The sequence below is a fragment of the Macrosteles quadrilineatus genome, unplaced genomic scaffold, assembly GCF_028750875.1.
Source record: "Macrosteles quadrilineatus isolate MER2022 unplaced genomic scaffold, UCM_ALF_1.0 Scaffold_8__2_contigs__length_117827958, whole genome shotgun sequence".
Classification (NCBI taxonomy): Eukaryota; Metazoa; Arthropoda; class Insecta; order Hemiptera; family Cicadellidae; genus Macrosteles; species Macrosteles quadrilineatus.
In genome coordinates this window covers 74,987,348-75,011,564 of record NW_026542601.1, presented here as the reverse complement: position 1 = coordinate 75,011,564, position 24,217 = coordinate 74,987,348, and the positions used below count along the sequence as shown (strand labels likewise).

At 34.9% G+C, this 24,217-nt stretch overlaps 1 protein-coding gene across 2 annotated transcripts in view; it reads right to left on the bottom strand.

Annotated features, from left to right (window-relative positions):
* The window catches only part of LOC128999445 (uncharacterized), a 404,276-nt gene extending 380,339 nt beyond the window's left edge, over positions 1-23,937 (bottom strand). For both annotated transcript variants that reach the window (XM_054425975.1, XM_054425976.1), the window contains exon 1: positions 23,611-23,937. The gene's annotated coding sequence lies outside the window, so the exon portion shown is untranslated. The remainder of the gene's footprint in view (positions 1-23,610) is intronic.
* Between the last annotated feature and the right edge of the window lie 280 nt (positions 23,938-24,217).

Here is a 24,217-nt window from a genome sequence, read left to right as displayed (position 1 = left end):
AACTTTAAGGATCGAAGTGCTATTCCAGTCATGTGCCAACTAATGAGGGGCCAACACGAAAAGCTAATTTAGAGGGTCCAAGATAGATCTTTGAGAGCCTCCCCTCCCACCTCCACTAATGACAACATAACGTCCACGGTCACAATTGGAAAATAAAATAATTAAATTGAAATAAGTTTATATCGATATTTTTTATTGTTAATGTGTTGGATGGAAATTTTATGACGTCATCGTTGAGTGGTACAGCCATGATTCTTAATTTTATACCAGTAGTAAAATCCAAAAAACGGCAAATTCCAGGACTAAAAAGGCCAAATTTCAGACCTATGTTACTTTATTTATGACATTAGCATACAACATACTCCCTTACTAGATTTCTCATCCTTATGGAACAGCTGAAGCCAATTTTATTGTTAGTTCTGTCCGGTACACTGAAGAGGTCGTGTTTTGTTTACAATTTTTTCTTGTTATTTCAGTAATTATAAAACTCTGTTGGCCAAATATAACGATCTAATCATAAACAATAACTCGTCCCCTAGCTATATAAATATATATATTTTGGAGGAACGCATAAAAACTTACATAAACAAACCAACTAGTAAAATCTCATCAGTCAACGTTAAATTCGAATCACAACATCAACACAAACTTTCCTAAACCTATCCAGAGGTAATATTGTCCTGGATTATCCACAGCTTATTTGTGAATGTCCTAACTCGTCTGACACTTTCATTCAAGATTTAACAGCTTTCGCTTGGCCCTGCTTAAACACCATAAACTAAAAGTTAATTTCAAAACTGGATCAAGAGTGAAAATGTGATTTGGAACATATTTAAAATATGCAAAATAATTTTCCCGACGAAAAAACTCAACATAAACGCGTATCTACTAATTGCATGCCGTATGTTATGTGCCAACTGTAAAGATTTGGTACGGTACCATAATTCTACCAGTAAAATACCATAACTTTTCTACCGTATCATAATTTTGTTTTATGATTTTGGCAACAATGTGCTCCAATACCTGGCTGAGCTCCAGCAGGGACAACTGGGCTAAATTGTGATTTGAACTTGTGACCTTTGAAAGTGTCTCGTGATTCCACTACGGGTTTATCTCATTTTCCAAAGCAGAATTGTGTAATGCTCAGCTAAGATATGCTTTTAAAATATACCGCTGTGCAAAGTTGCTAAATTCTTTCATAGGTCGAACACTCATTAACATTAGTTTCCAACAAAAGATTCTATATGAAATATACATATTGTTTTCCTCGTAATATTCTGAGGCAGCTAACAGTAAGCTACAGATAGTTGTTTTGGTCTTGAAAATTAAATAAAACATTAATACACGTAGAAGTGATCGTGGAAAAGAATTTAAGGCACCCCTGTACATTGCACTGATGGAAACAGAAGGAATCAAACATAGATAAACCTTTGAGTCTATTTCAACGAGGTCATGTATTCAGGATTGCCAGATTAGACCTATGACAACATTATTATAAATTTACATTAACAAAATTAGGTACTTACGTATTATACGAAGGCCACTTATTTTACAGCGCGCTGCGGCGGTTGGGTTAAGTTGGGTTATCATAAATATGTTTGTAGAACTTTCCTAGTTTCGTTATGAATCGAACTATACGAGATGAGTCATAAAAACTTATGATAACCCAACCTAACCTAACCGTCGCAGCGCGCTGTAAAATAAGTGGCCTCCGTATAATACGTAAGTACCAAAAATTATAGTTATGTGACAATTCTTCAATATGCAGTACCTTTTTGTCATAAATTATCTTAAGCTAGACAAATTATTGGAAAGCTATTACTGTACTTGCATTTCACATTCAGAACTCACAAGTGTATGAAGTTCCACGATCTAAAGTACTGTGGGGTTTGGCTTAACATAACTTGGCATTAGCAACAACTTAACCCTCGTACCACAAGTAGACGCAAAGCAAGTCAGTAACAAAGTAAAGCCAAGTAACAAGAATATTAATCACAAAGATACAGAGAAAAGGTGAAAAGCCGCTTTACAAACACGTTACCTTTAATTAAAAGAACGCGTTTTGTTTGGATATCAGATTTTGTTCACAAACCGAATAAACGTGTTATTCTTTTACAAATTTGAAGGTGCAAGAAAAAACTGTACTTTTTCCTTTTAAATTAAAAAAAAGTCATCCCTATTATTATTTTAAAAGGTAAAAGTTTTATTTTTATGAGATTTTTATCCAAAATTTGCCAAATTTATTCATGTTAATATTGGTAAGTTCCTAAGGGGTTCCGTGATTTAAATGTAAAATAGATTTGGAGTATTTTTTTTTTATTCTTTTATTAAAACGACTATACACAGTGATACTACTTCAAAGATATTCTAACATTTTGCTACATCATTTAATTTTTTTTTTCAAACATTTTAATCAAATTATAAAACACGTGTTTTAACCTGCAGCCTAAATGGTTTTGGGTAGCTAACCACAAGGTTTATCTGGGCCAATCAGGTTAGGCTGAGGGTGTCATTATGATTATCACTGATTGAGGAATGAAGCTGATAACGCCCTGGCCTGATACCTGGGTTATCAACGTAACTACCCAGGCCTTCAATGTAACCTGTACGTGTACATTGTATTTAATATTACTAGATAAATATACAAAAAATATACTTTCATACAATGTATGCAAAATGTAGCAAAATTAAATATTAGCCATTAAATAAAATTAGTTTATCTGATTACCGAATAGGTGTCGGTAATTAATTTTGTAGCAACAATTTCGGTTTCAAATTGTTGTAGTACGTATTAATGTGAAAAGGGTACAACATGTCAGTAGGTATTCGCTTCGATTCAAATTTGTTAAATGTGTTTTGTTCTCAATGATTCGTCTAAAGTTATGTTTTTTTTTTTTTACCAAACGACGCACCTCCTAACAAAGTTATGCACCTTACTCTGAAATGCACAACTTTTAATCAAGGTTATGTCCCTTTATTTCAAATGACGCACCACTCTATCGAGTGATGCTCATTTCTATCGAGTGACTCTCAGTTCTATCTGGTGACGCTCATTTCTATCGAGTAACGCTCATTTCTTTTAAGTGACGCACCCTTCTATCAAGTGACGCACCCTAGTATCAAGTAACGCTCATTTCTACTGAGTGACGAACATTTCTATCGAGTGACTCTCATTTCTATCAAGGAACACACACAAAGGCGGTCCTGCGACAATCATCAATATGTGACAGTGGCAGACTTTCGCTATTGTTGGGACAGTCAGTGTCTTGGAGGGGGCGTGTGAAAAGGTAATGATCGAAGCGAGTGATCCTTTGGAAGCCGCTAGAGTAAATTACTTTTCGGATAAGTTGGCAGTTCTGTATTGAGGGGAAATAAATGTCTAACAAACTGTCGTCCCAATATCGGTTAAAGCTTTAAAACTCCAACGCGCACTATAATCACCACACTATGATGTTTTTAGCTGTTTTGCATACGTTAATTGGTGGCTGAAAGTTACGTTTGGCTGGCCATGCCAGCTGTAATCGTCATTTGGGGACCGAGCAGGTTTTTACATCCCTAGGCCCGCAAAATCAGCTGCCTGCTTACTTTCTTAAAACATGAATGCATATAAATACACAATCAGTATCCATAGCATTGCAATAGAATTGCTTTATTGTCACCGCTGTCTAGCAACTAATAATTATTATTTTTGCGGATTCCTTAAATTATTTTTTCACATACCGTAACCTTAAAGTTTGACGTTGTGTTGACTATCAGCGTGCATTATTATTATGGTGAATAATGGTAATAGGGTATAGTGTGGTTAAAAATATAGCGTTCTTATGGTTTTGCAGCTCGATCGTTTTGAGTTCTGGACTTCGTGCTTCGTCTCGAACTTAAAAACTATTTGGAGCCGGCAAAACTTCATTTTAGGCCCTAGGAACGAAATATACTATTAAACGTGTTCATTTCAATGATATTGACGCATGATAAATATAGCATTATACTTACAAACACATTTATAGAACATACACACTTCCTTTCAATTTCTTCTATACGAATTCCAATTTGAATTTTGTTAAGAAGTTTGGGAAATAGGCATATATTTTTTACATTAACAATTTGGGTAAATAAATCTCACCTACTATGCTTTATTTGCGTAGCTTGGTGAAATATTTAGTGATTAGAAATATAGTCAATCGTTTATAGTAGTTTCAAATACCAACCCTCTTGCAAACCCAATAGTTGACAGCTTCTATCGTCCACACATGTATTTCGTCACCACTCATTCACAGAAACCTGGTATTTTGTTCATGAAGCCCACTACAAATATTTATACTAATAAGAAAAGTCTTAAACATAGAAAATTCGTGATAATCAAAAATGAGTGAAGAAAATTTAGGAATTTAAATCAAATTGAAGATGTTACAAAGATGTACACACTTGACTGGATGAATTGCGAATTTAATTAAGTACCCGTTCAATTACAAACCGTCGTAAAACTGATTAAAACGACGTACTTAGTCGCTTGTGTTGTCGCTATAAATTAACCGTAAGTGGTGGTTTTATGAAGGGAGCGAGTAAAGATTTCAGTTGGGAACGACCTGGTAAACATTTTCACTCCAATGGTAAACAATGTGGGAAACTAATTAAGTTAATTTCTAGTTTAACACTAAGGATGATCGCGATTATAAACTAAGAGGAAACCAAGAGGAAACCAAACACAAATTGTACATTTTAATTTAGTTTAAACCTCTTTTTCGAGGGAACACGAATAATGCAATAATAACCTTACAAAAAAGTGAATAAAATGTTCAATTTACAAAACAACTATTTTTTTATTAGATACATACCATAAAGAGTAATTTACATCCGTCAATCCGTCCACAATCGTCACTAAAAGCACCGTATTTTAAAATGCTTTTCATGGATTGTTTATAATTGTCTCTTGTTTACTACAGACGGTGGATAAACATTCAGGATCAGCTGTTATTAAATTGCAGTTTTCATTTAAAAGTTAAAACTTGTTTAAAGAAAGTTGGTCAGCATCACTGAAAGTGAACTAAATTGAACAAGAGAAGCATAGCCCTAAATGAAAATGTCTTTTTGTTTTGGAAACCATTCACTCCTCCGCTAGATAGGCTTACAAATGACACCTAAATTGTAAAACTCGGTTAAGGAATTCGAAAAGGGATGATACTCAGAACCCCTTTATTGTATTAAGCATAAAGCAAATAGATAGATAAGATTGTATTTTTTATAGGTCTAGTGTAAAACCCCACTAAGCTGACACTGAATTTTTTCACGGTTTGTTTTAAATGTTTGATTTAAACCGATTATAGATCGAGTTAAATTTACGACACACATTAAATGTCAGTTAAAGAACCCAATGCAAGGCCTGTACATCGTCAAAAGTACCAGCAGGTAATTAATTTACAGTTTGTAATATGATTTGTGTTGGAAAACTTCGGGCGTTGACAAGGGAACAAAAACTGTGGTCCTATGAAATGTAAATTACCGTTCTCTGCGAATAGTGTGCGGAATATATCAGTATGATATATTGAGTTTTTAATACTAATGCAATGGCACTTTTATTCAAATAAGTGACAGTGTTTTTTTTGTATTTTTTTTATGAGACAGTGAGTGTATTTGTATTGTACTCATTTAACTATCCCATATGGAATGTAGGCCTAATAGATGTGTATAGGAAAAATGTTTAAAGTTGCTGTTACTATTTTAGCTTACGTTTAACACTCTGTAAAGTTAAGTTAAACTTACTTGCAATTGTTACTACGCGAATGAAAGAGATAAAGCCGTATTTTTACTATTTTCCATAGGATCACTTCATCATCAAACTCAGATAATCTCTATAATACTAAAATTGCACACATATCCTGTAGTATCAAAGTATTATTGAGTGTGTGTGCCAAGTGTTAAGCTTGTGTTAAAATAATCGCGTATTCGCAGCAATGCTAGTCCCGCCCCCTACCGTGAGGCTCATAAATAACCCAGTTTAAAACTCGTCCTTCACTCCCCATCTAGGATGGTAGGATGAGCTTTTTGATTTACAGTCTAGCTCCTTGCTCCTCATAAGCACTTGCGTACTCAAAGCGTAGAGGTTAGATCGGTTACAATCCTTGAAGGTCATGGGAAAACTCCTAATCCTGCTATTCACCAGTACAGTAGATCTAGATCAGTTTGTTCAGTAAAGTTGTCAGACGAAGCCTGAAAGTCTCTGAACTTGATATCTAATATTGGTATGGAACCTTATACTATTAAATAGGCTGACATTTACTTTTATATCTGAGCACATTACAACCTCCACGCACCATAAAATCTATACTTTTACTTTTCTAAATGTGTTTAGGCCTACCGACGTGTATTTATAAGTTGGTATTGGTTGCCATGATTTATCAAAATGATATGGTTCATATAAGGTTTGATGTTGCGACGTTCTCAAAAATGTATACACAGGCTTTTTGGACCATTTGGAACTGCCAGGTGTGCAATTTTCTTTGAAGTTGATTTTTGGTGATGGTGGGTTTACGGTGAAGATATACCCATTTTGTTTGTACCCATCTATAGTGTTTCAGGCTTATTTTTTTTTGCAAGTAGTTCTGACCACTGTCCAGTTTTCTGTGTGGTTATTCTATGTTGTTTTCCAGCTTTGGCTTGAATCGGTTACCTATCTTATTATTTTTAGGGACTGTATCACCTGAGGACGGGATCAGATTACAGATCCCAAAACTTCGTAAAACTTGTTTTTTTTATCAACCGTTATGAAAAATGTGTGCAATTATGTTTTAATTACCAACTGACATAAAGGGTATAAAATGAAAATCGAATTTAATCAGTAATGTTTACCTCGCAGACAACGGTATCAAAAGGTTCAACACTGAACACGACAGCATATGAAATAGTTTCCTTCACTACCTGTTTGGTTTTGGAAAGCAAGCAGGTAGTTGTTACAGGGAATGATCTCCTTCCGGGAAATAATCGCCTGGAGACAACAATTTGCTGACCAACGATTAAGTAGTCGCTGTACCTACATCACACTGTGTTCCTACAGTAAACTGCAAACATCATGCACTCTTTGGACTGAATTTGTGGAGTTTGGAGGACAGTATCCTTATATATAATACGTGAAGGTGATTTCTACGAAACACTACTCCAGCAAATAAAGGACGGATTTTTACAAACAATATGTCAAAATAAAGTGTTTTGTGTAGACGGCCCGTTTCACCAATTCCTGTAATAAAAGTCCTTCGGCTTTGCCCCACAGGCCATCAAAGAATCAATGTATTTCTTATGAAGAAAAGAGTTTTCATATGTAACGTTTTCAAGATGTTACACATGATAAACACAAAAGAGCGTTCGTTTTCAGTTTCAAAAACTAGAGTGGAGTGATTGATTTAATTATCTTTGAGTTGACTCTTTTAAGTCATCGGAAATTATGACTGTCATTCGTTTTAAAATAACGCCTGTAATACTTTTCAATTGCTTGAATTCGAGCAACAGGTGCACTAGTTTAATATAATATTGGTGTTACGAAATATAAAACATCACACATATACAATCTACATACTCAAGATAACTAAACATATCCTCACTATAAATGCATTAACTATTCGCATGTTTTCCTCTATGTTAGTATTTTGAATATTACTTACAAAATTTCCTCAGTCAGTTTCAGTTTAGGGCTAAATGATCGCCTTTATAAACTCAGATTTAAGAAAAAAAACAATATTTCTGTAATCCAATCCAAAATATCTTAATACATTTCAGTAAAAGTTCCATTACAGTTTGAAACCCAAAAGGGATTCAAGAACTACACAATGGAAATTACATGTTAGGAATTTTATAGGACTGATCATATTTGATACGTCATCAAACAGGCGTGACGTTACCTGCATGACGTCACATTGCGTCATTGTTATGACCAAAAATACACCTGATAGACAAGACTAACCGAAAAACCCCCGACACCAAAAATGATCATTGGCACGATTGTTTGATGTCAACAATTTATCTAAAATCGAGAAGTTTAACAATAACAAACAGAGTTAATACTTTAGTGTCTGTTCGTTTATCACCTGGCACGTATGAATCGCAGGACATCACCTGGGGTGTATTGATGATCGGATAGATAACATGGAGTACTGATAACCGTTATCAGTTGTGATGGGGCAGTCGGCTGATAGCGACTGATTGTGATAGCCCAAGGCTGTCCATTGATCACGGCCTTATCACACTGTGATTACATACGCTGATGTACATTTAGCCTACCTATATACACCATCGATGTATAATAACTCTACATTATTATACATCGAGAGTTATCGGGAGTTATTATACATCGATGATATACACATGATGGTGCGTTTTGTTTCTATTGGGTAGAAGAGGGTTATAAATATGTTCACAAAGGTTTGCGAAGATAATACAAAACAGCTAGATAATACTATAGATAAAACATACTCCCATAATACCGTAAATTATATACAAAATTAAGTTACCATATAAAAGTAAAATAATTTGCAAAATCGTTGAAATTTTTTGTATAAACAATTATTAACACTATTTAATAATGATTACAAGGTACTCATTAAAAATGATTCTATGAACTTACATAGATTCGTGTTTCCATACTACTTAAACTAGAATAACTATTAAACACACAAAAAAGAGCTGAAACTCGTCTATTTGGATAAAAACTGCGTAACAAACGACTGCCTCTTCAACAAAGTAACTGCCCTCTTCCAACGAATCATGAGATATTAGCTGATTTTCAGTGGGTTTCCTCACACGGTAGTTGTTTCTAACGATAAGAAAACATCTATTAAAGCTATGCAAACATGAAGTGCAGTGCTTAATGCACCATAAAGTGATGAAATTTAACTTCCGTCAACAAAAAGAGGAAAATTTCACAATAATTACCTACAATATTGATCCATCATTTCACTTCTTAAAAAAATACAACAGTAAATTGGACCCTCGTACAAAATTAAATTTGACTATTTACTTATTTTTTTTAAAACTATTGTAGTATCTAACTATTGTTGTAAAGTATAGAAATATTCCTTATTAGCTGTCTAAAAGATTGACGTGTCCTACGGTTCTATTCAAATGTACAATAGCGTACCATCTACTACTAATTATGAAAATCGACCAAAAGCCCTGTATTCGTGCACTGGCAACCATTGCATGTCACCAACTGTTTAGGAATTATTAACAAACAAACCACAAACTGGTCAATACCAACCATACTTGACGGACTCTGTAAGAGGGCAAAGTTAAGGGTTGGGCGGAGTCGCATCTATTATTACTTAACCTTAGAGTGAAATGATAACGGACACCTGTCCACAAGTAGTGTATTAGTAATGAGGGACACTTCAGTATAAGAGGAGTAAATAACGTACAGTGAGATAGAAGTGTGCTGAAATGACACTTTATATGATAGATAATACTGTAATATTATGATTAGTAAACGTGCATCAATGATAATAAAGACTTGTATTAATTATTTGTCGTCAAAAAAGTGCAAATATCTGAAACCTCCAATACAAGAAACTAAATGCATGACTGATCCGCACTGACGATTTACCACAATATTTAAGATTCAAGCTTTAGTATTATTCAAGGTTCAGGTAATACCGACCAAAATGTAAAGGCTTCCGTAGTTGAATTTCACCAGAAATACCCCCCCCCCCTTTAACTCCCTTAAGTTACGACTTTTGTAAAACCCTGCTTATTGCACATGTGCACTATAACCCCTATACCAAATTTTATAGTTCTAGGTCGTATATTTTGTGGTATAGTGATCATCTTTCTGTCACTGCTATTTATTTGATTTTTGTTAAGTATAAAGGTGATTTTTTGCTGTAGATACAACAGCAAATATTTGGTAAAACATCACGTTTGATATCAAAGATTAATTAGTCACTCACCACACAATTCAAAAGTTTACACCACAGTGTTGTTAGGTGTTGCACGGTTTTGCTCCTTGCACAGATACACGTTCTACTAAACGCTGAAACGTCTGTCTGTTTCTAACCTCTTCACTTCCCTCTGGGACCCCTGGTCCTTCATTGCTAGTTAAGGACTACAATAGTGATCGCTCCCAGCTGTCGCTAGCACAGTCACTCTCAGAAACAATAGACAGGCCAAGACAACAACGCCGCCGATCATGTTTCCATCCCGGATATAATATCAGCTGGTACAGTTACACTTTCACTCAAAGACTTCATTTTAAGCTACAGTGTTTAACAAGAAAAACTTAACTTCGAAGAGGTCTTCGAAAAGAGATGTACAAAGATAGTTCTGGAAGTTCAAGAGGAATGGACAGCAAGAATGTGTGTATGCATTGGAAGTAGTAGTTTCAAAATCTTGTCATAAGAGGTGCCGATTTTTTATAAACTTTTATGCCATCCGAAAAAAATACACAGCCACGAAAATAAGTTAGACTAGTTATCAGCGTAAGATGGAAATGCAACTTACACAATGAAAGCATTAGTGTTTGAGTCAGCAGCAATGCTATGAAAATTAAGTTCTACAGAAGATCCTAAACTAAATACAATCTACATAAACTCTAGCTTCACAAACTCATGTATTAATAATGTAAAAACACTTGTTTCAGGGTCTAAAAAACTATAACAAATGAATTACACTATTTCTAAAAACACAATTTTCTTCAAACTTTTACCATTTATAATACCATTGCCATACCATTTGTAATATATTGTGTTACCCTACCCTTACAAATAATCTTCTGACATTACCTATTACAGATGTATAATACAACGTGTATTTGTTATAGTAAATACATCTTGGTTTTCGTTATTACTCTACATGAGTTATTACATGAGTTATTATACATCGGTGGTTATAACTTACAGTACTCTCGACGCTTTAAAACAGAGGCTCCAAAAACAGCTGGACACGTTTCGACAACACGCGGAAGACATCTGATCCCCTAACAGATGTAATTTCGAGAATTAAAACAACTGGAAAACAAATTAGACAGAGGATCAGTGAAGGGGGAGGAGCTCCCCCCCCCCCTCTATGGGATGGGGCTGCGGTGACTTTGGAAGTTTGAAAATCGATATCACTGCACTCTCAATGTCATTCGCGGTAGTCGCTACATTTGAGCACGACTCGAAAAGCACGCTGTTCGAAAATGATTGACTGGTGTGGTTTTTTGAAAATCAATTATACACATTTTTCTACTAGGTGCGTGGAACGGGAAAGCTCTATTACAAACTGAAGATTATCGTTCATACTTCATGGTTCAGGTCGCAACTCAATTATGAGTAAAATAAAACAAAGAACAGAACAGAGACATTTTCTGGGTAAATAAAATCACATAAATCGCATCAGTAAAATTCCCACCAATGTAAGTTACAAAACGTTTCAGATCCGAGATCGACGTCTCGAATTTGAACAGATGAATAACATATAAAATGCACACTAACATTTATTACATTTACACGCTTTAGAATTTAACAGAAATGTAAATATACAATTGTTTACAAAAAACAACCTTGGTCTGCCTAAATACTTATAATAAACAGAACATCGACGAACCTACGTTTAATTTCAACAATTCAAATTTTTGATCCATGTAAGCACACGAAACTCATTGTAAATTCCATCATCGTGTTCAAGCAAAGGTTAGGATAACATTAGTTCAAGACAACTGTAGTAATGTATGCGATCTCTATCATAACTGAAACTTTTAGACTCATCACCCGTGAATTTTAATTTGTTTTAAACATGCGCTGTTGCATTTTTGAACTTCGTTAGGCCTAAACAACCCCGAATAAATCTTCACCAAATTTGAAAAAAAATTAAATACGTACCGAAAGATGTTACACGTGCAACAAAAACTATTTATTGGCATACCAAACAAGGAAAAGGAATAGGTTAGTTTAGTTCCGCTTTCTGGCGCGCGGCGCGTCACTAGCGCTAGTGTAGCGAAGTGAATCGTGATAACGAGTCGCAGTCAGATTGGCACCACGACAGATTGGCACCATGGTGTTTTAGCACCCGGCGTCACATTGGAACCTCGTTGACATGAGGCCATGAAATATCACCCCACGTCAGCTTGGCACCACGACAGATTGGCACCACCCTTTTCTAGAGGTTCCAATCTGTCGTGTACTGTTACGACTGATTGGCACCTCTGCGGCCGCCGTCAGCTTGGCACCGCGACAGATTGGCACCACCCCTTTCTCGAGGTTCCAATATGTCGTGTACTGTTACGACTGATTGGCACCTCTGCGGCCGCCGTCAGCTTGTCACCACGACAGATTGGCACCACCCCTTTCTTCAACGCAGTTTTCTGCGTGCAATATTGAGTGGAGCTGGAATATTAATCCAATCCTTCTCTAAAGTCAATCAATACTACACCTGTTCCTCGTGAATGAGATTTAACTACTTGCAGTATTCAAGTAGAGACGGTAAATGTACAAAAAAGATGGTAAGTGGTAACCATTTACCATATTTTTTTGTGTATTTACCATCTTGTAACAGTATAAGCGTAAATATATGTTTTTAATGTTATAAGACGTTTCTTTTATTTACTTTCCATCTAAATAACGTACATTATAAATTACGTTAAAACGTTAAACGTTAAAATATAGTTCTTTAATTTAAAGTCAATCACTTCAAAAGTCATTCTATAGATTCTTGTGTAAACCATATTAATAATACTGCAAAGGGCAGACGTATCAAACTGTTACGACTTCCCGAAACATTAATCAAATTTTAAGTTGATTCAAGTTTTGGAACGGTCAGAGTGAGGCAGAGAGTCTGTCAATTATCACTAATCGTCTTGTTTTCCGGGTCCGACTCCTATTGTTGGGGCGTACGTACATCCACGGAAACAAGAGATACTGACTCATAATTAATATGTTCAGTATAAATATGTAGCTTGTGCAACTTTTTATGATCTACAAAAACAAATATCATTACGTTTTTGGTCATGTTTTCTTTGACATTTTATATATCAAAGTTTTTATATCAAACTTGAAAAAAAGATTTCTATGATATGCAAAAGCATTAAAAGTTATAACATTTACCAACAGGGTGCAGTACTATATTTTTTTTGCATTTATGACAACAGCTAATTTGAACTAAGCAGCAACAAAATGCTGTGCTACTCCATGTGAACTGTCAAAGTAGGATTGTTTACAGTTATGGTTATGTTTTCAAGTTAATAAATCATTTGTGATATTGTGTGATTTGATTTTTTTTTCTATTATTTATGTGCAGTGGTAAAACATTATGGCTATGGTAGATGTGTTATAAAGTACTATAGCATAGCGTAAATTTAAAGAAACAAATTTAATTTTACCAAATCGTGTCCTTCCCTATTACAAAAGCAAAGCTTGAGGATAACTGCAATAAGCACTTTATGCTTATTTGCTAACCCCGTACGAAGGACGGGTACACTGCTAGTACTATTTAAAACCAGGGATAACGTTACCTATAATAATTAAGACTTTTTAGTTATATATTAGAAAGTTGAAATGAATTATTTTACTGTGAAACCTTTCAAATTTGCGAATTTTTAAGCGTATAATAAGTAGTTGAATTTTATTTTTATTTTATCTACTTGCCAACGGACTTTTGCTCATTATGACTAGATAGCCTATCTATATATAATAACAATGAAAGGAATGTCAATTGTAACAATAATAAGAATAAAGTATACATGTGAAAAACATGGACAAAGAACAAACTAAAAGTAACGATAAATAAATGCATAGTTGAATAAATAACTAATAATAAATAGTTTCGATAACTGTTTAATGGAAACCTAGACAGTCGCAAAATATTTAGGAATCAGCCTATTATTAGGCCTATTTTGATAGAATATGTGTCCATAGGGTCAATCGCACCTTTAGGTGGAATACCACCACATAAACTTACATTAATTGTATTTTTTATGTTGATCAGAAACAAATCTAGGGTTAAGTTTGGTCAATTGGATGCCTTTAGTTTACACTAATTTTGTTAAACCTTTACAAAAGGAGTATACACTTAAAAATAATAACCGGGTCGGGATGGTTTAGTGGTTTTTACCAAGAACTGAGCTTACCTCAACACACCTTCATTTGCCTTTTCATATTTGACGAAGACAATTTCAAAATTTTAATCAGCGAAGCCTATTTATGACCATTAACCACAAGACCAAACACCAAAGCTACCTTAGTAAACCAGTATTTATTCACAAACAATTATATGTTTGCTGCATTACAGAGTTAAACCTCTGGAGTGAATAAATTATTTATTGAAAATAACGTCAACAGAAGCAAACGATGATAAACAAAAAACTTGTTTACACAAAAGATATCGTGTACAGGGATATTTATTCTGACACATAGAAAATATAATTATTACAAAAATTTGTTTTACATTTGAGCGCTTTAGGGACTTATGCATGTGGTTTAAGTTTATGCATATTGTAATATGTCATATGTACTGTAATATGTGTATTTTTTATAAACCTGAATGATCAGTTCAATGATCAGTATGGATGAAAATTAAAAGTTCAACGCGAAATGCTGGAAGACCGAATTACAATTTCTTTACCGTGAAGTACTATGTAACATTTCCCGGGAGGCAGCAGGTGTTCAAATAGTTTCAACCCTAGGTATTCCGAAACGGACCTGATGGCATTTCCGTTCTTCCTAGGATTGTTGATGATGGGTTTATGAAAGTATTCTAATTTTCTAAAGAGTTTGTATGTCTACACGAATGACACATGTTCTTCGTACAAGCGAATAACCTTTCTAATATATTTCTCAGAAGTTTCAATTTTATGAAAAACCTTTCATGACTTTCTAGTTCACGTTGATATAGTCAGGAGTCAATTTCTTTCAGTTCGATTACATAGTAAATATTTTAATTAAAGGTACCGGCTTTTTTTGCAACCTAGGCAACTAAAAATTTTTGGGTTTAGTTTTGAAAATTAGCCGTTGTCATCAATTTAAACAATTAATAGTACTGCACCCTGTTGGTAAACCTTATATCTTTTTAATGTTATTTAATATCATAGAAACAACTTGTGTAGTTGAAACAGGTGGCAAAACTATTTTATTCCTGCTCGTAAAAATTCAAACAAATCCCTTTTCGTAAGGAAGAAACCACAACTACTTCTTGAGTGCAAAAACCGCCAAACGTCTGCAAGAAACTCGCCAAATGTGTAATGGCCCTTTTAGAGTGATTTTTTCATTACGCTTTTGCTACCAGATAGCATGTTTATAGAATGATTTTTTTAAACTGATTAAGCATTGTAGTTTGAATCAGATGTGGCATTAGTTAGTGAATAAGGATTCTTCCATTTCGTGCTTCGTGGAATATACAAAATATCACAGTCAGGGCCCACAGTAAAATATGTAACAATTGCTACTAAAGATTTTTGCGTAAGACGAACGTACTATTTGTGATAATCAACAGCTTGAGCGAACAACTGTTTGTAAGAATAATGCTGCTACCTGGTTGCTACTTACTACTGCACTAAAAGAAAGAAACTTCACTTTTCACGTTAATTTTCACGGGTTTAATAGCTTTATTGTTGTTATACTTTTCCGATGAGCTCGGTTATCTACGGAGGCTTGATCAATTGGGGCTCAGATTATCGTGAGTCTGCATATGCTGTATTGGGGAAACCTAACCTCATGTTCAAATTTAATGTTAGAAAAGTCATTATTACATGTACCATACCATGTTTACTCATATTAACTCAGCGTCTTACTTACAAAAAAAAAATGATTTCCATATTAAAGTTAATTAAAATCATTGAAACCCCTTTATTGACAGTACAGTGTACAGTACACTTAATACGAGTACCGTATATCAATTCACTACTGACATAATATGTGCGGCAAATTTAATCTAAATCTGGCCTGGTTTACCTTAGCTATTATTTTCCTCGTGGTTCAATAACCTGGCTTTAAAGTCGGGGCGTCCTCCCCCCCATAACAGGTAGACGGGCAATCCTAATTCCTTGTTGACAAACAACAGTGTCTTTGTTACGGGCGACCACCAGGGACTGCTGGCATCCTCACGCTATTCAAATTACGGAGATTTCTATATTTGAGTCTGCAAGTTATGTGGCATTTCCAACTGTCAATTTGGTCTTCAACATCAACGTTGACATTAACAAACGAGCGGACGTACAGAGAATTTGAGGAAGCCGGAAAACTCCACGCTGGGAGGGTTTCGAATATTTTTTCAAGCACCTTTTATAAGATGATCCTTTTTTGAAATAGGACAAGGCCATAAATAAAAACTAGCGTCAATGCTGTGACCCTTGAGGCATTTAGGGGTCGTTTTTTATTAATGACAGTTCAGTTAACTACACCACACCATCTGTTTCTCAATCCTAATATTTGTAAAGTAGGCCTACTGTTAGGACCAAGCCTTGCTCAGTAGTATTTTGATTTCGACTAGTTTTTGTTATTACTGTTGATCAAGATCAAGATTCCTTAAATAAAGCGTTGGCCTACTAGGAAAACACATGCGAATTGTTAATGTTAACACGAAAAATGATTAATATAAAACGTATTTTATTGTTATGTACAGAAACATTGAGCGAACTGTACATTACAAAATAGATGACCCGGCGAACTTTGTACCCCATAAAAGTAAAAAATAAACGGTATCAGCATTCTGACACATACTTTCTCCCATAAGTTTGTCAAAAACCTTTTTCATATGTAAGTGGTGAGAGTAAATATACGCAAATGGGATTTGTATAATTTTGTTCACAATATAAAGGACTATAACATGCTAAATTTTTATCAAAATTGTTTGGGCCATTTTTGAAAAAATCCGATTTTTCTGTTATTTTATGGGGGTTTCATAGGGAAATGACATAATTTACAATAACTTTTGAACCGTAATTTTTACAGAAATGGGATTTGTACCATTTTGTTCAGAATATTAAGGACTATAACATGCTAATTTTTTATCAAAATCGTTCGGGCCATTTTTGGGAAAATCATATTTTTCCGTTATTTTATGGGGTTTTATGGGAATATCCCCATTAAACAAAATTTCTAAAAAATTAAAAAAACTATCAAAACTGTAAAGACTATAACATACTATGTTAAATCAAAACCGGATTTTTTCCAAAAATCCTTTTTTTCGTTATTTTATGGGGTTTTTATGGGAAAATAACATTTTTGACCATAACTTTTGAACCGTAATTTTTACAGATATGGGATTTGTACCATGTTATTCAGAATTTAAAGGGCTACAACATACTAAATTTTTATCAAAATCGTTCGGGCCATTTTCGAGAAAATCAGATTTTTCCGGTTTTTTATGGGTTTTTTATGGGAAAATCCCCATTAAAAATAAAAATTTCAAAAAAATGAAAAAAACGCCTGGAGATACCATGGATTAAAACCTACATACCAAATTTCATCGAAATCGGACCACAGGTGTGGTCTCTAGCTCTGTACACATCCAGACACACAGACACACACACACACACACACACACACACACACAGACATCACTTCGAAAACCACTTTTTTGGGTCCAGGGGGACCCAAAACGAATATATCCACTCAAAACTCAAACTCGAAAATTTTGACGAAAACAATACTTTCTCCATATACTATGGTATAGGGGGAGAAAGTAAAAAACCAAATCAACCGGCCACCTTTATAAGCCTTTTAAAAAACAATCACAGACAACATAAAACAGCTGAAAATGACTTTCAATTACATTACCTGTCAAATGTTTAATCAGCTGTTTCGAAAATATTTAAATTAATGTATGCATATGGTCAAAATCCATCATATTTTTCTTCATACGCATAACATACATATGTGGGGCTTAGCCCTAAATTTAAATACTGAACTGAAGATACATGTGTTAATCGGGTTAAAGACGAATCCAACAAATCATAAATCATTAAAAAGATCCAGCCGGTCTCGAGTTACAAACTGCTTAACTAACACGACATCGTGGCATGTAGCCTATATCTAGATGCATACTAAGAAAGTGTTTAAAAGTATTTTTTTCTCAAAGTCCTGATATGAGGTAGAAAATCCATCATGGCGACCACTTTCAATTTCCATAGCTTTATATATTTTAATTCACGTAAATTTCACGCCTAAATAACCCCATTTCAGAAGATTTGCATACAGTATTCACTTTAACCATACCTCGAGTTATACATTACCTGATTTTAGAGTTTTGGTCCAAGAAGGAAGTACCGGTAATTATTTTATAGGGAAGGCCTACTTGCGTGCAACCGCATCTTGTTTACAAAAAGGTAAATTAAGTAATAAATTACAGCATCTCAAATATAACATAATTTATCACTCTATAATGCATAAAAAATATCATTTCATTGAAATAATATTAGTTAACTGAATGATAAATTGTCATATCTTTGACAAGCTGTAACTTCTGAATGAAAAAACCCTTTTTAACCAGGTTAACGCACACCCCCCTTCCGAAAAATGACTGCAAGGTTTCATTCAATTGTGCCAAATACTTTAGTAGGTATCAGACGTTTTCCAAATTATAAACTTAAATTTAATGGCATAATATTAAAAGCCTTGAGGAACTGTAACTTTGATTAGATGGACCATTTACGAAGCGGTTTGTGCTGTTAAAGTTAATGTTATTATCAATGTGTATACATTAATTGACATGCATCAAGTATTGACACGTTTCTGCTTTCAAACATCAGACTATAATTATATATAATAAAGTACTATAATATATATAATAAGTAAAACGAAAAGGTGGGCCTATTGAGGGCAGCGGTGCCAATCTGTCGTATACTGTTACGACTGATTGGCACCTCTGCGGTCGCCGTCAGCTTGTCACCACGACAGATTGGCACCACTCATTTCTCGAGGTTCCAATCTGTCGTGTACTGTTACGACTGATTGGCACCTCTGCGGCAGCCGTCAGCTTGGCACCACGACAGATTGGGACCACCCCTTTCTCCAGGTTCCAATCTGTCGTGTACTGTTACGACTGATTGGCACCTCTAGGAGCGGTGCCAATCTGTCGCGGTGCCAATCTGACGCGGTGCCAATTAGACGCGTACCCGTGATAACACAACAATGGTAGTGAATGGCCCGACGGCACGAGTCCTCTATTATGGCACGGCGTGAGTCAATAGAGCTGATGCACCGATAGTGGGCAAAGTGCAATGGCGCTCAAATGCCGTTCGTTACGAAAAAAACACTCCCTTAGCAGCAATCCTGCATTTAGTGAACTCCATTTCACTCTCAGACCTCTACATGGGCATAGGGCAAATCCTCCAAAAACAAGAATTTGGACCTTTTCGGTTAATTTAGGTACTATCACTACCGTATATAGTTTGTAAGATATGTAACAATACACGTTTTAATTTATGCATTGGTTCTGATCTATCCACAGAGAAGTAATTGCAACCTAACATAAAATAACTTTATAATGAATAATTAGAATCTCTACCTACAAAAAACATGAGTGAACCCACAGAAAATGAACTTTTTGAAATAATCTGATTAGGCTTGTCCTAGTTCATAATGTGTACATCAAACTAAAGCATGCAAGAAATATTAAATTAGATGATTATTTATGTAGGTATTCTCAATCAAAAGCAACAAAACTTCGCAAAGTCTATGCAGGACTGAAAAACTTTGAAAGAAGACGTGTCATTTATAAAAGAACAAGTACCGGTGCCGGTAACTTAGAACAACTAGCTAAGTGAAACTGTTAATTTTCAAATTTCAATGAAAGGTCTTCATGCAAGGGAGTCAATAAAAGCAAAACCAATGGTTCTTCTGCTACAAAAGGAAATTTTTCGGAGCAAACATTCCGTATAGAATTTTACGGCACAAATTAGAAATGTGAAGAAAATTCAAGGTATGACGACGATAGTACAATATGATTCCAAATAATGTAGACGTAGGTATTCTCCTTTAAAGTCGGTAGCATACAGTAGTAAATTCACAAATAGATATGTGCGATTATTGAAACTCAGTTCAACTCTTTGAATTTTTATATTCCACGGGAGAGATTTTAAATGTAAAAAATAACTTGTCTACAATACTCTTTCTAATCAAGTCATTTTGCAGATAAAAGCTATTACATTCCAGTAACAAGAGGGTGAAATTCACAAACAGTCCTTTCACTTATTTGCAAACAGATGATTGTCCATCTCGCCAGATCAGCTGACTCGCGCTCCAGCGAAACATTTAATTGATGGAGATCGAATTGCATTTAATGGTTCGACTTTCCTGAGTCCATTAACGCTTCTCGGGTGCGAAAACGAAATTAAATCAAAGGCACGCGTAGTGGCCAGTCGACCGTGCAGATATGCTACATTTGTTTGGAACTGGAAGTGTGAATACTGTAAATATACCATTATACTTTATTTTATGATACCAATTTAATAATCTATATTAATAGGCTGGCATGTTTCTTTAAAATCTTTTTTCCCAGCTCGTGTGCATCGTAGGGAAAATCTACGAATACTGTTAAATAGATTTTTTTCCTGTGGTGTGTAGAATCCCTTTATAAATTAAAATAGGATCACAAATAAGCACAAATAATTAATTCAAAATGTAAGAAAATTACCATGGGTCTTATGGGTTTCCATGATGGTGGCGAAATATCAAAGAAGTATAAACAGAAAATAATAAAGAAATTCCAATCACATATTTTATTTACAGCATGGGGTAAAATATAGAAGAAGTCTGTACATTACATATTTTTGGTAGAGTTCTCGACCACTGGACGTTCCCTAGTATAATAGATTACCTACTTGTTTCCAATAAAAAAGTTTGGTGTATTACGTTTTACAGTAGATAGTATAATATTGTTCACTGATTGTAAGTCCGTCTACTAATATGGATTATATTAGTCTGAAAGTTTAAATAGTAACACGTTGGATCAGATTACATAAATCTAAAATATGTTTACTAGTCGTGGAAATGTCCAGATTAAACCCCTTAAAAATCGTTCATTCTTCGCTTATGGGTACGATAAGTTTCGGAACGAATCAACTACTTCAGTCCGACCTGTATGCTCAATACAACTTTGAATAGCATCGTTGTTGTTTTAAATCAGTTACCCTATCCCTACATATAAAGTCAAACACATTAAATTAAAATAAAAACTTTTTATGTGACATACGCTAATATGTTATACATTCCCTGAGCATAAACGGAAACAATGTCAACATACGAGCAGAAACGGACAGATTGTTACTATTGGAATTGCTGACAGGCATTGTTGATCCGATATTTAGTCAATATTGGAGTTCCAGGGCGGTTGCCAATGGTTTCAGAGTTTATAGATTATAATCTGATTTTATAGATTACATAATGCTATTGCAATGATTTTATACCGTCCACATATGATAAACAATCACTTCTGGTCTTCTTCTTCTTCGTGACATTCCAGTCCAGTGAGCTGAACCCCTACTGGACTGAGGCTTTGTTAGGACTTTGTCCTCTTTAGAGGTTTGACCATTGACAATGTAAGTCAGTGGTTTGACACAACAATCAACAGTTGCCACAGACCCATGGATTGGGTATGAGTTTTAAAAGGGCAAAGTTACGTTTGAGTTACCAATTACGTTCTTAGAATGTAAATTCCCACAATTATCCAGGGGGATCCTCATGAGAAATCTTAATTTTCCCTCATCAACAAAAAAATTCTTCGCTTCTGATGATCTGCAAAGGCAATAAAATCCTTTTCTTGATCTTAATCAAAATCATTAAGTAGATGAAATTAAAAAAACCTTTAAATCTCTCCATTCAGCTACTATAAACTAGCACAGTCAACGATGTGATCATTGATGCATCATCATTGTTTATGATGAAAAGTTCCTACAGTGATTTGTGACTACTGTAACGTTGTCAACCCATAAACTACATTGGTTTACGATCAGAAAGGACGCAAAATGCCGCTTCTGCCTATGGATGATACAGGCTCGCATTATTTAATGCTAAGTTTGGAAACTAATTTACAAAAACCAGTATTGTGATTGTATAACTCAACACTTTGTTCTATGATATAGCCTAGCTAAGACATCACGGGAGTATCCCATTTTAATGCATCATATTCTGAACATATTCCTGGTCAATGAAACAACTAGTCTTTGAAACAAAGCTACACAGATCATTTCACTCCATTTCTACATTAATTGGTACGATTAACATATTTAAGATATTGTTTAATATATTTAAACAAAATCCTCGTTGATAAAACAACTACTGTACAGTATGCAACGCATCAGCTTTAGGAAACACAACTAATCATAAACTCAATCTCTAGGCTACTGAAAACGTAGCTATCGACATTGATAAATCGACGTTCTGCTCCGCGGCGAAAGCTTTCTCACATCGGAAATAGAGACATTTAGCACCCCTGAGTTGAATTGGCATCAAGAAAATACGGTAAGTTTGTCTATGTCGTCACAAGTTAAATTAAAACTCTTTCCTGGCAGTACTCTCATAAAATGGATTCATCAAATGATGTCATTTGAGTACATATGTCGAGCGAGATCCTACTTGTGGTTTCGGTGGTTTTAAGCAATTTTGTGAGTGGCTGAGAATGAACAATGACACTGAAAAACATCAAAACACGGGCAAGCTTGACATACACATTCTTGTTAGTAATGTAACTTAGATAATAAAAAAAATGTACATAACAAACGATCAAACCATCCTTTTCCTAATTCCTCCAAAACAAGTCAGTTTTCGCAAAAAACCACGTCAATGCTCGTTTACATGTAAGAAAACAATGGTATTAAACAATGACACAAGTTGACGCTATTAAGATAGCCTACAGTATCAAAACAGTATAGCCTAATGTTGGTTGGTTATCGAATAGCTAGGTAACACGAAATACTAGACCAATGTAAAAATCAACACACATACTGAATGATCTCCACATTATAAACTAATAAGGGGTGACACTTTAAATACAGTAATAAATTCACTATAAAACGCAACAATAATATTATTCTGGTCGGGACATTAGAAAAATCCTAAAATAAATCGGGTGGTACAAATACATTGGGGGTTTCTTCACCTTTTCGCAAAACTTCGCCCCGAATCCCCCGATTCTTAGACGGATACCAAGCCTATTTGATAATAACGGTCTTGGTACAAACCAATTATTTTTCAAAATAAGAAACCAAAAGCAATTTTTACATTCTTGAATGTTTACATTGTACAATACAAAACGAATACGGTAGCTCAATCACTAAAATTCTGAGATCAACATAGTTTTTATCAAAAAGTATGTGTGATGTAATTTAGTTGTTGTGTCATTGTACTTTAGCAGTCATTCTCGGTATTTACCATAGGTACTCTTTTTTGTACACTTTTTTGTCCTAGGACGCCAGGCAGGAGTCCGGTATTGTTTTTCACATTACTAGCTAGACCTTTTTTTGTACACTAGGAAGTAGCTTTGTTAAAGAGAACAGAAAAATATAAACACCTATCCATTCAACTTGCATGTAAACACTTCTTTTTAGAAATGATCAAATAAAATCTAAGCGTTGACATGGTATCTAAAAGTGCTTGTACACCTAAATAGATAGACTTGTAACTAACAACTAACACAGTTTCTACAACAATTTCAAAAACCAACCTTGTCAGAGAAAGACGGGGTCTTTTCCGAGAAGGGACGCCTTACGACCAGATGGCCTTACACACACTACATCCAATGACACGAGCACGACACAAACCTAAACATAGACAGCGACGACGCACGAAACGAACACAACAACTACAGTAACACAATCAGTGTAATCATAACTGTCAGGCGCACAATCAGTACACAACACTCAGTGATGAAACTTCGCGAAACAATCGAACAAGGACCTCCCGTGAGCAGACACTGGCGTCGACTGAAGCGCTGCTGACGACGACGCAGCGTAGCGGAGGTTTTTGGAACTACGACACTCACTGCACCGTTTACGCGTCCATTGAATGAACTCAGGACTATTTTGATTGGGATTTAAAAGTTTAAATAGCCGTCGTAATTAAGCCACGACGGATTTTGTCCCATTATTTATTTTGTTATCCATATGCAAGAAAAAATAACAGTGAATAGTTAAAACATATGTTTTTAAGAGAAATCTGTTGGGGAAATGTTATAGAACTAGGGTTGCTTTCAGAGAGGTGAAAGCCAGTTGAGCGGAACAAACGTGATTTGATATTTGTATAAGTAACTAAATGTAAAAAGGTCAATAGAT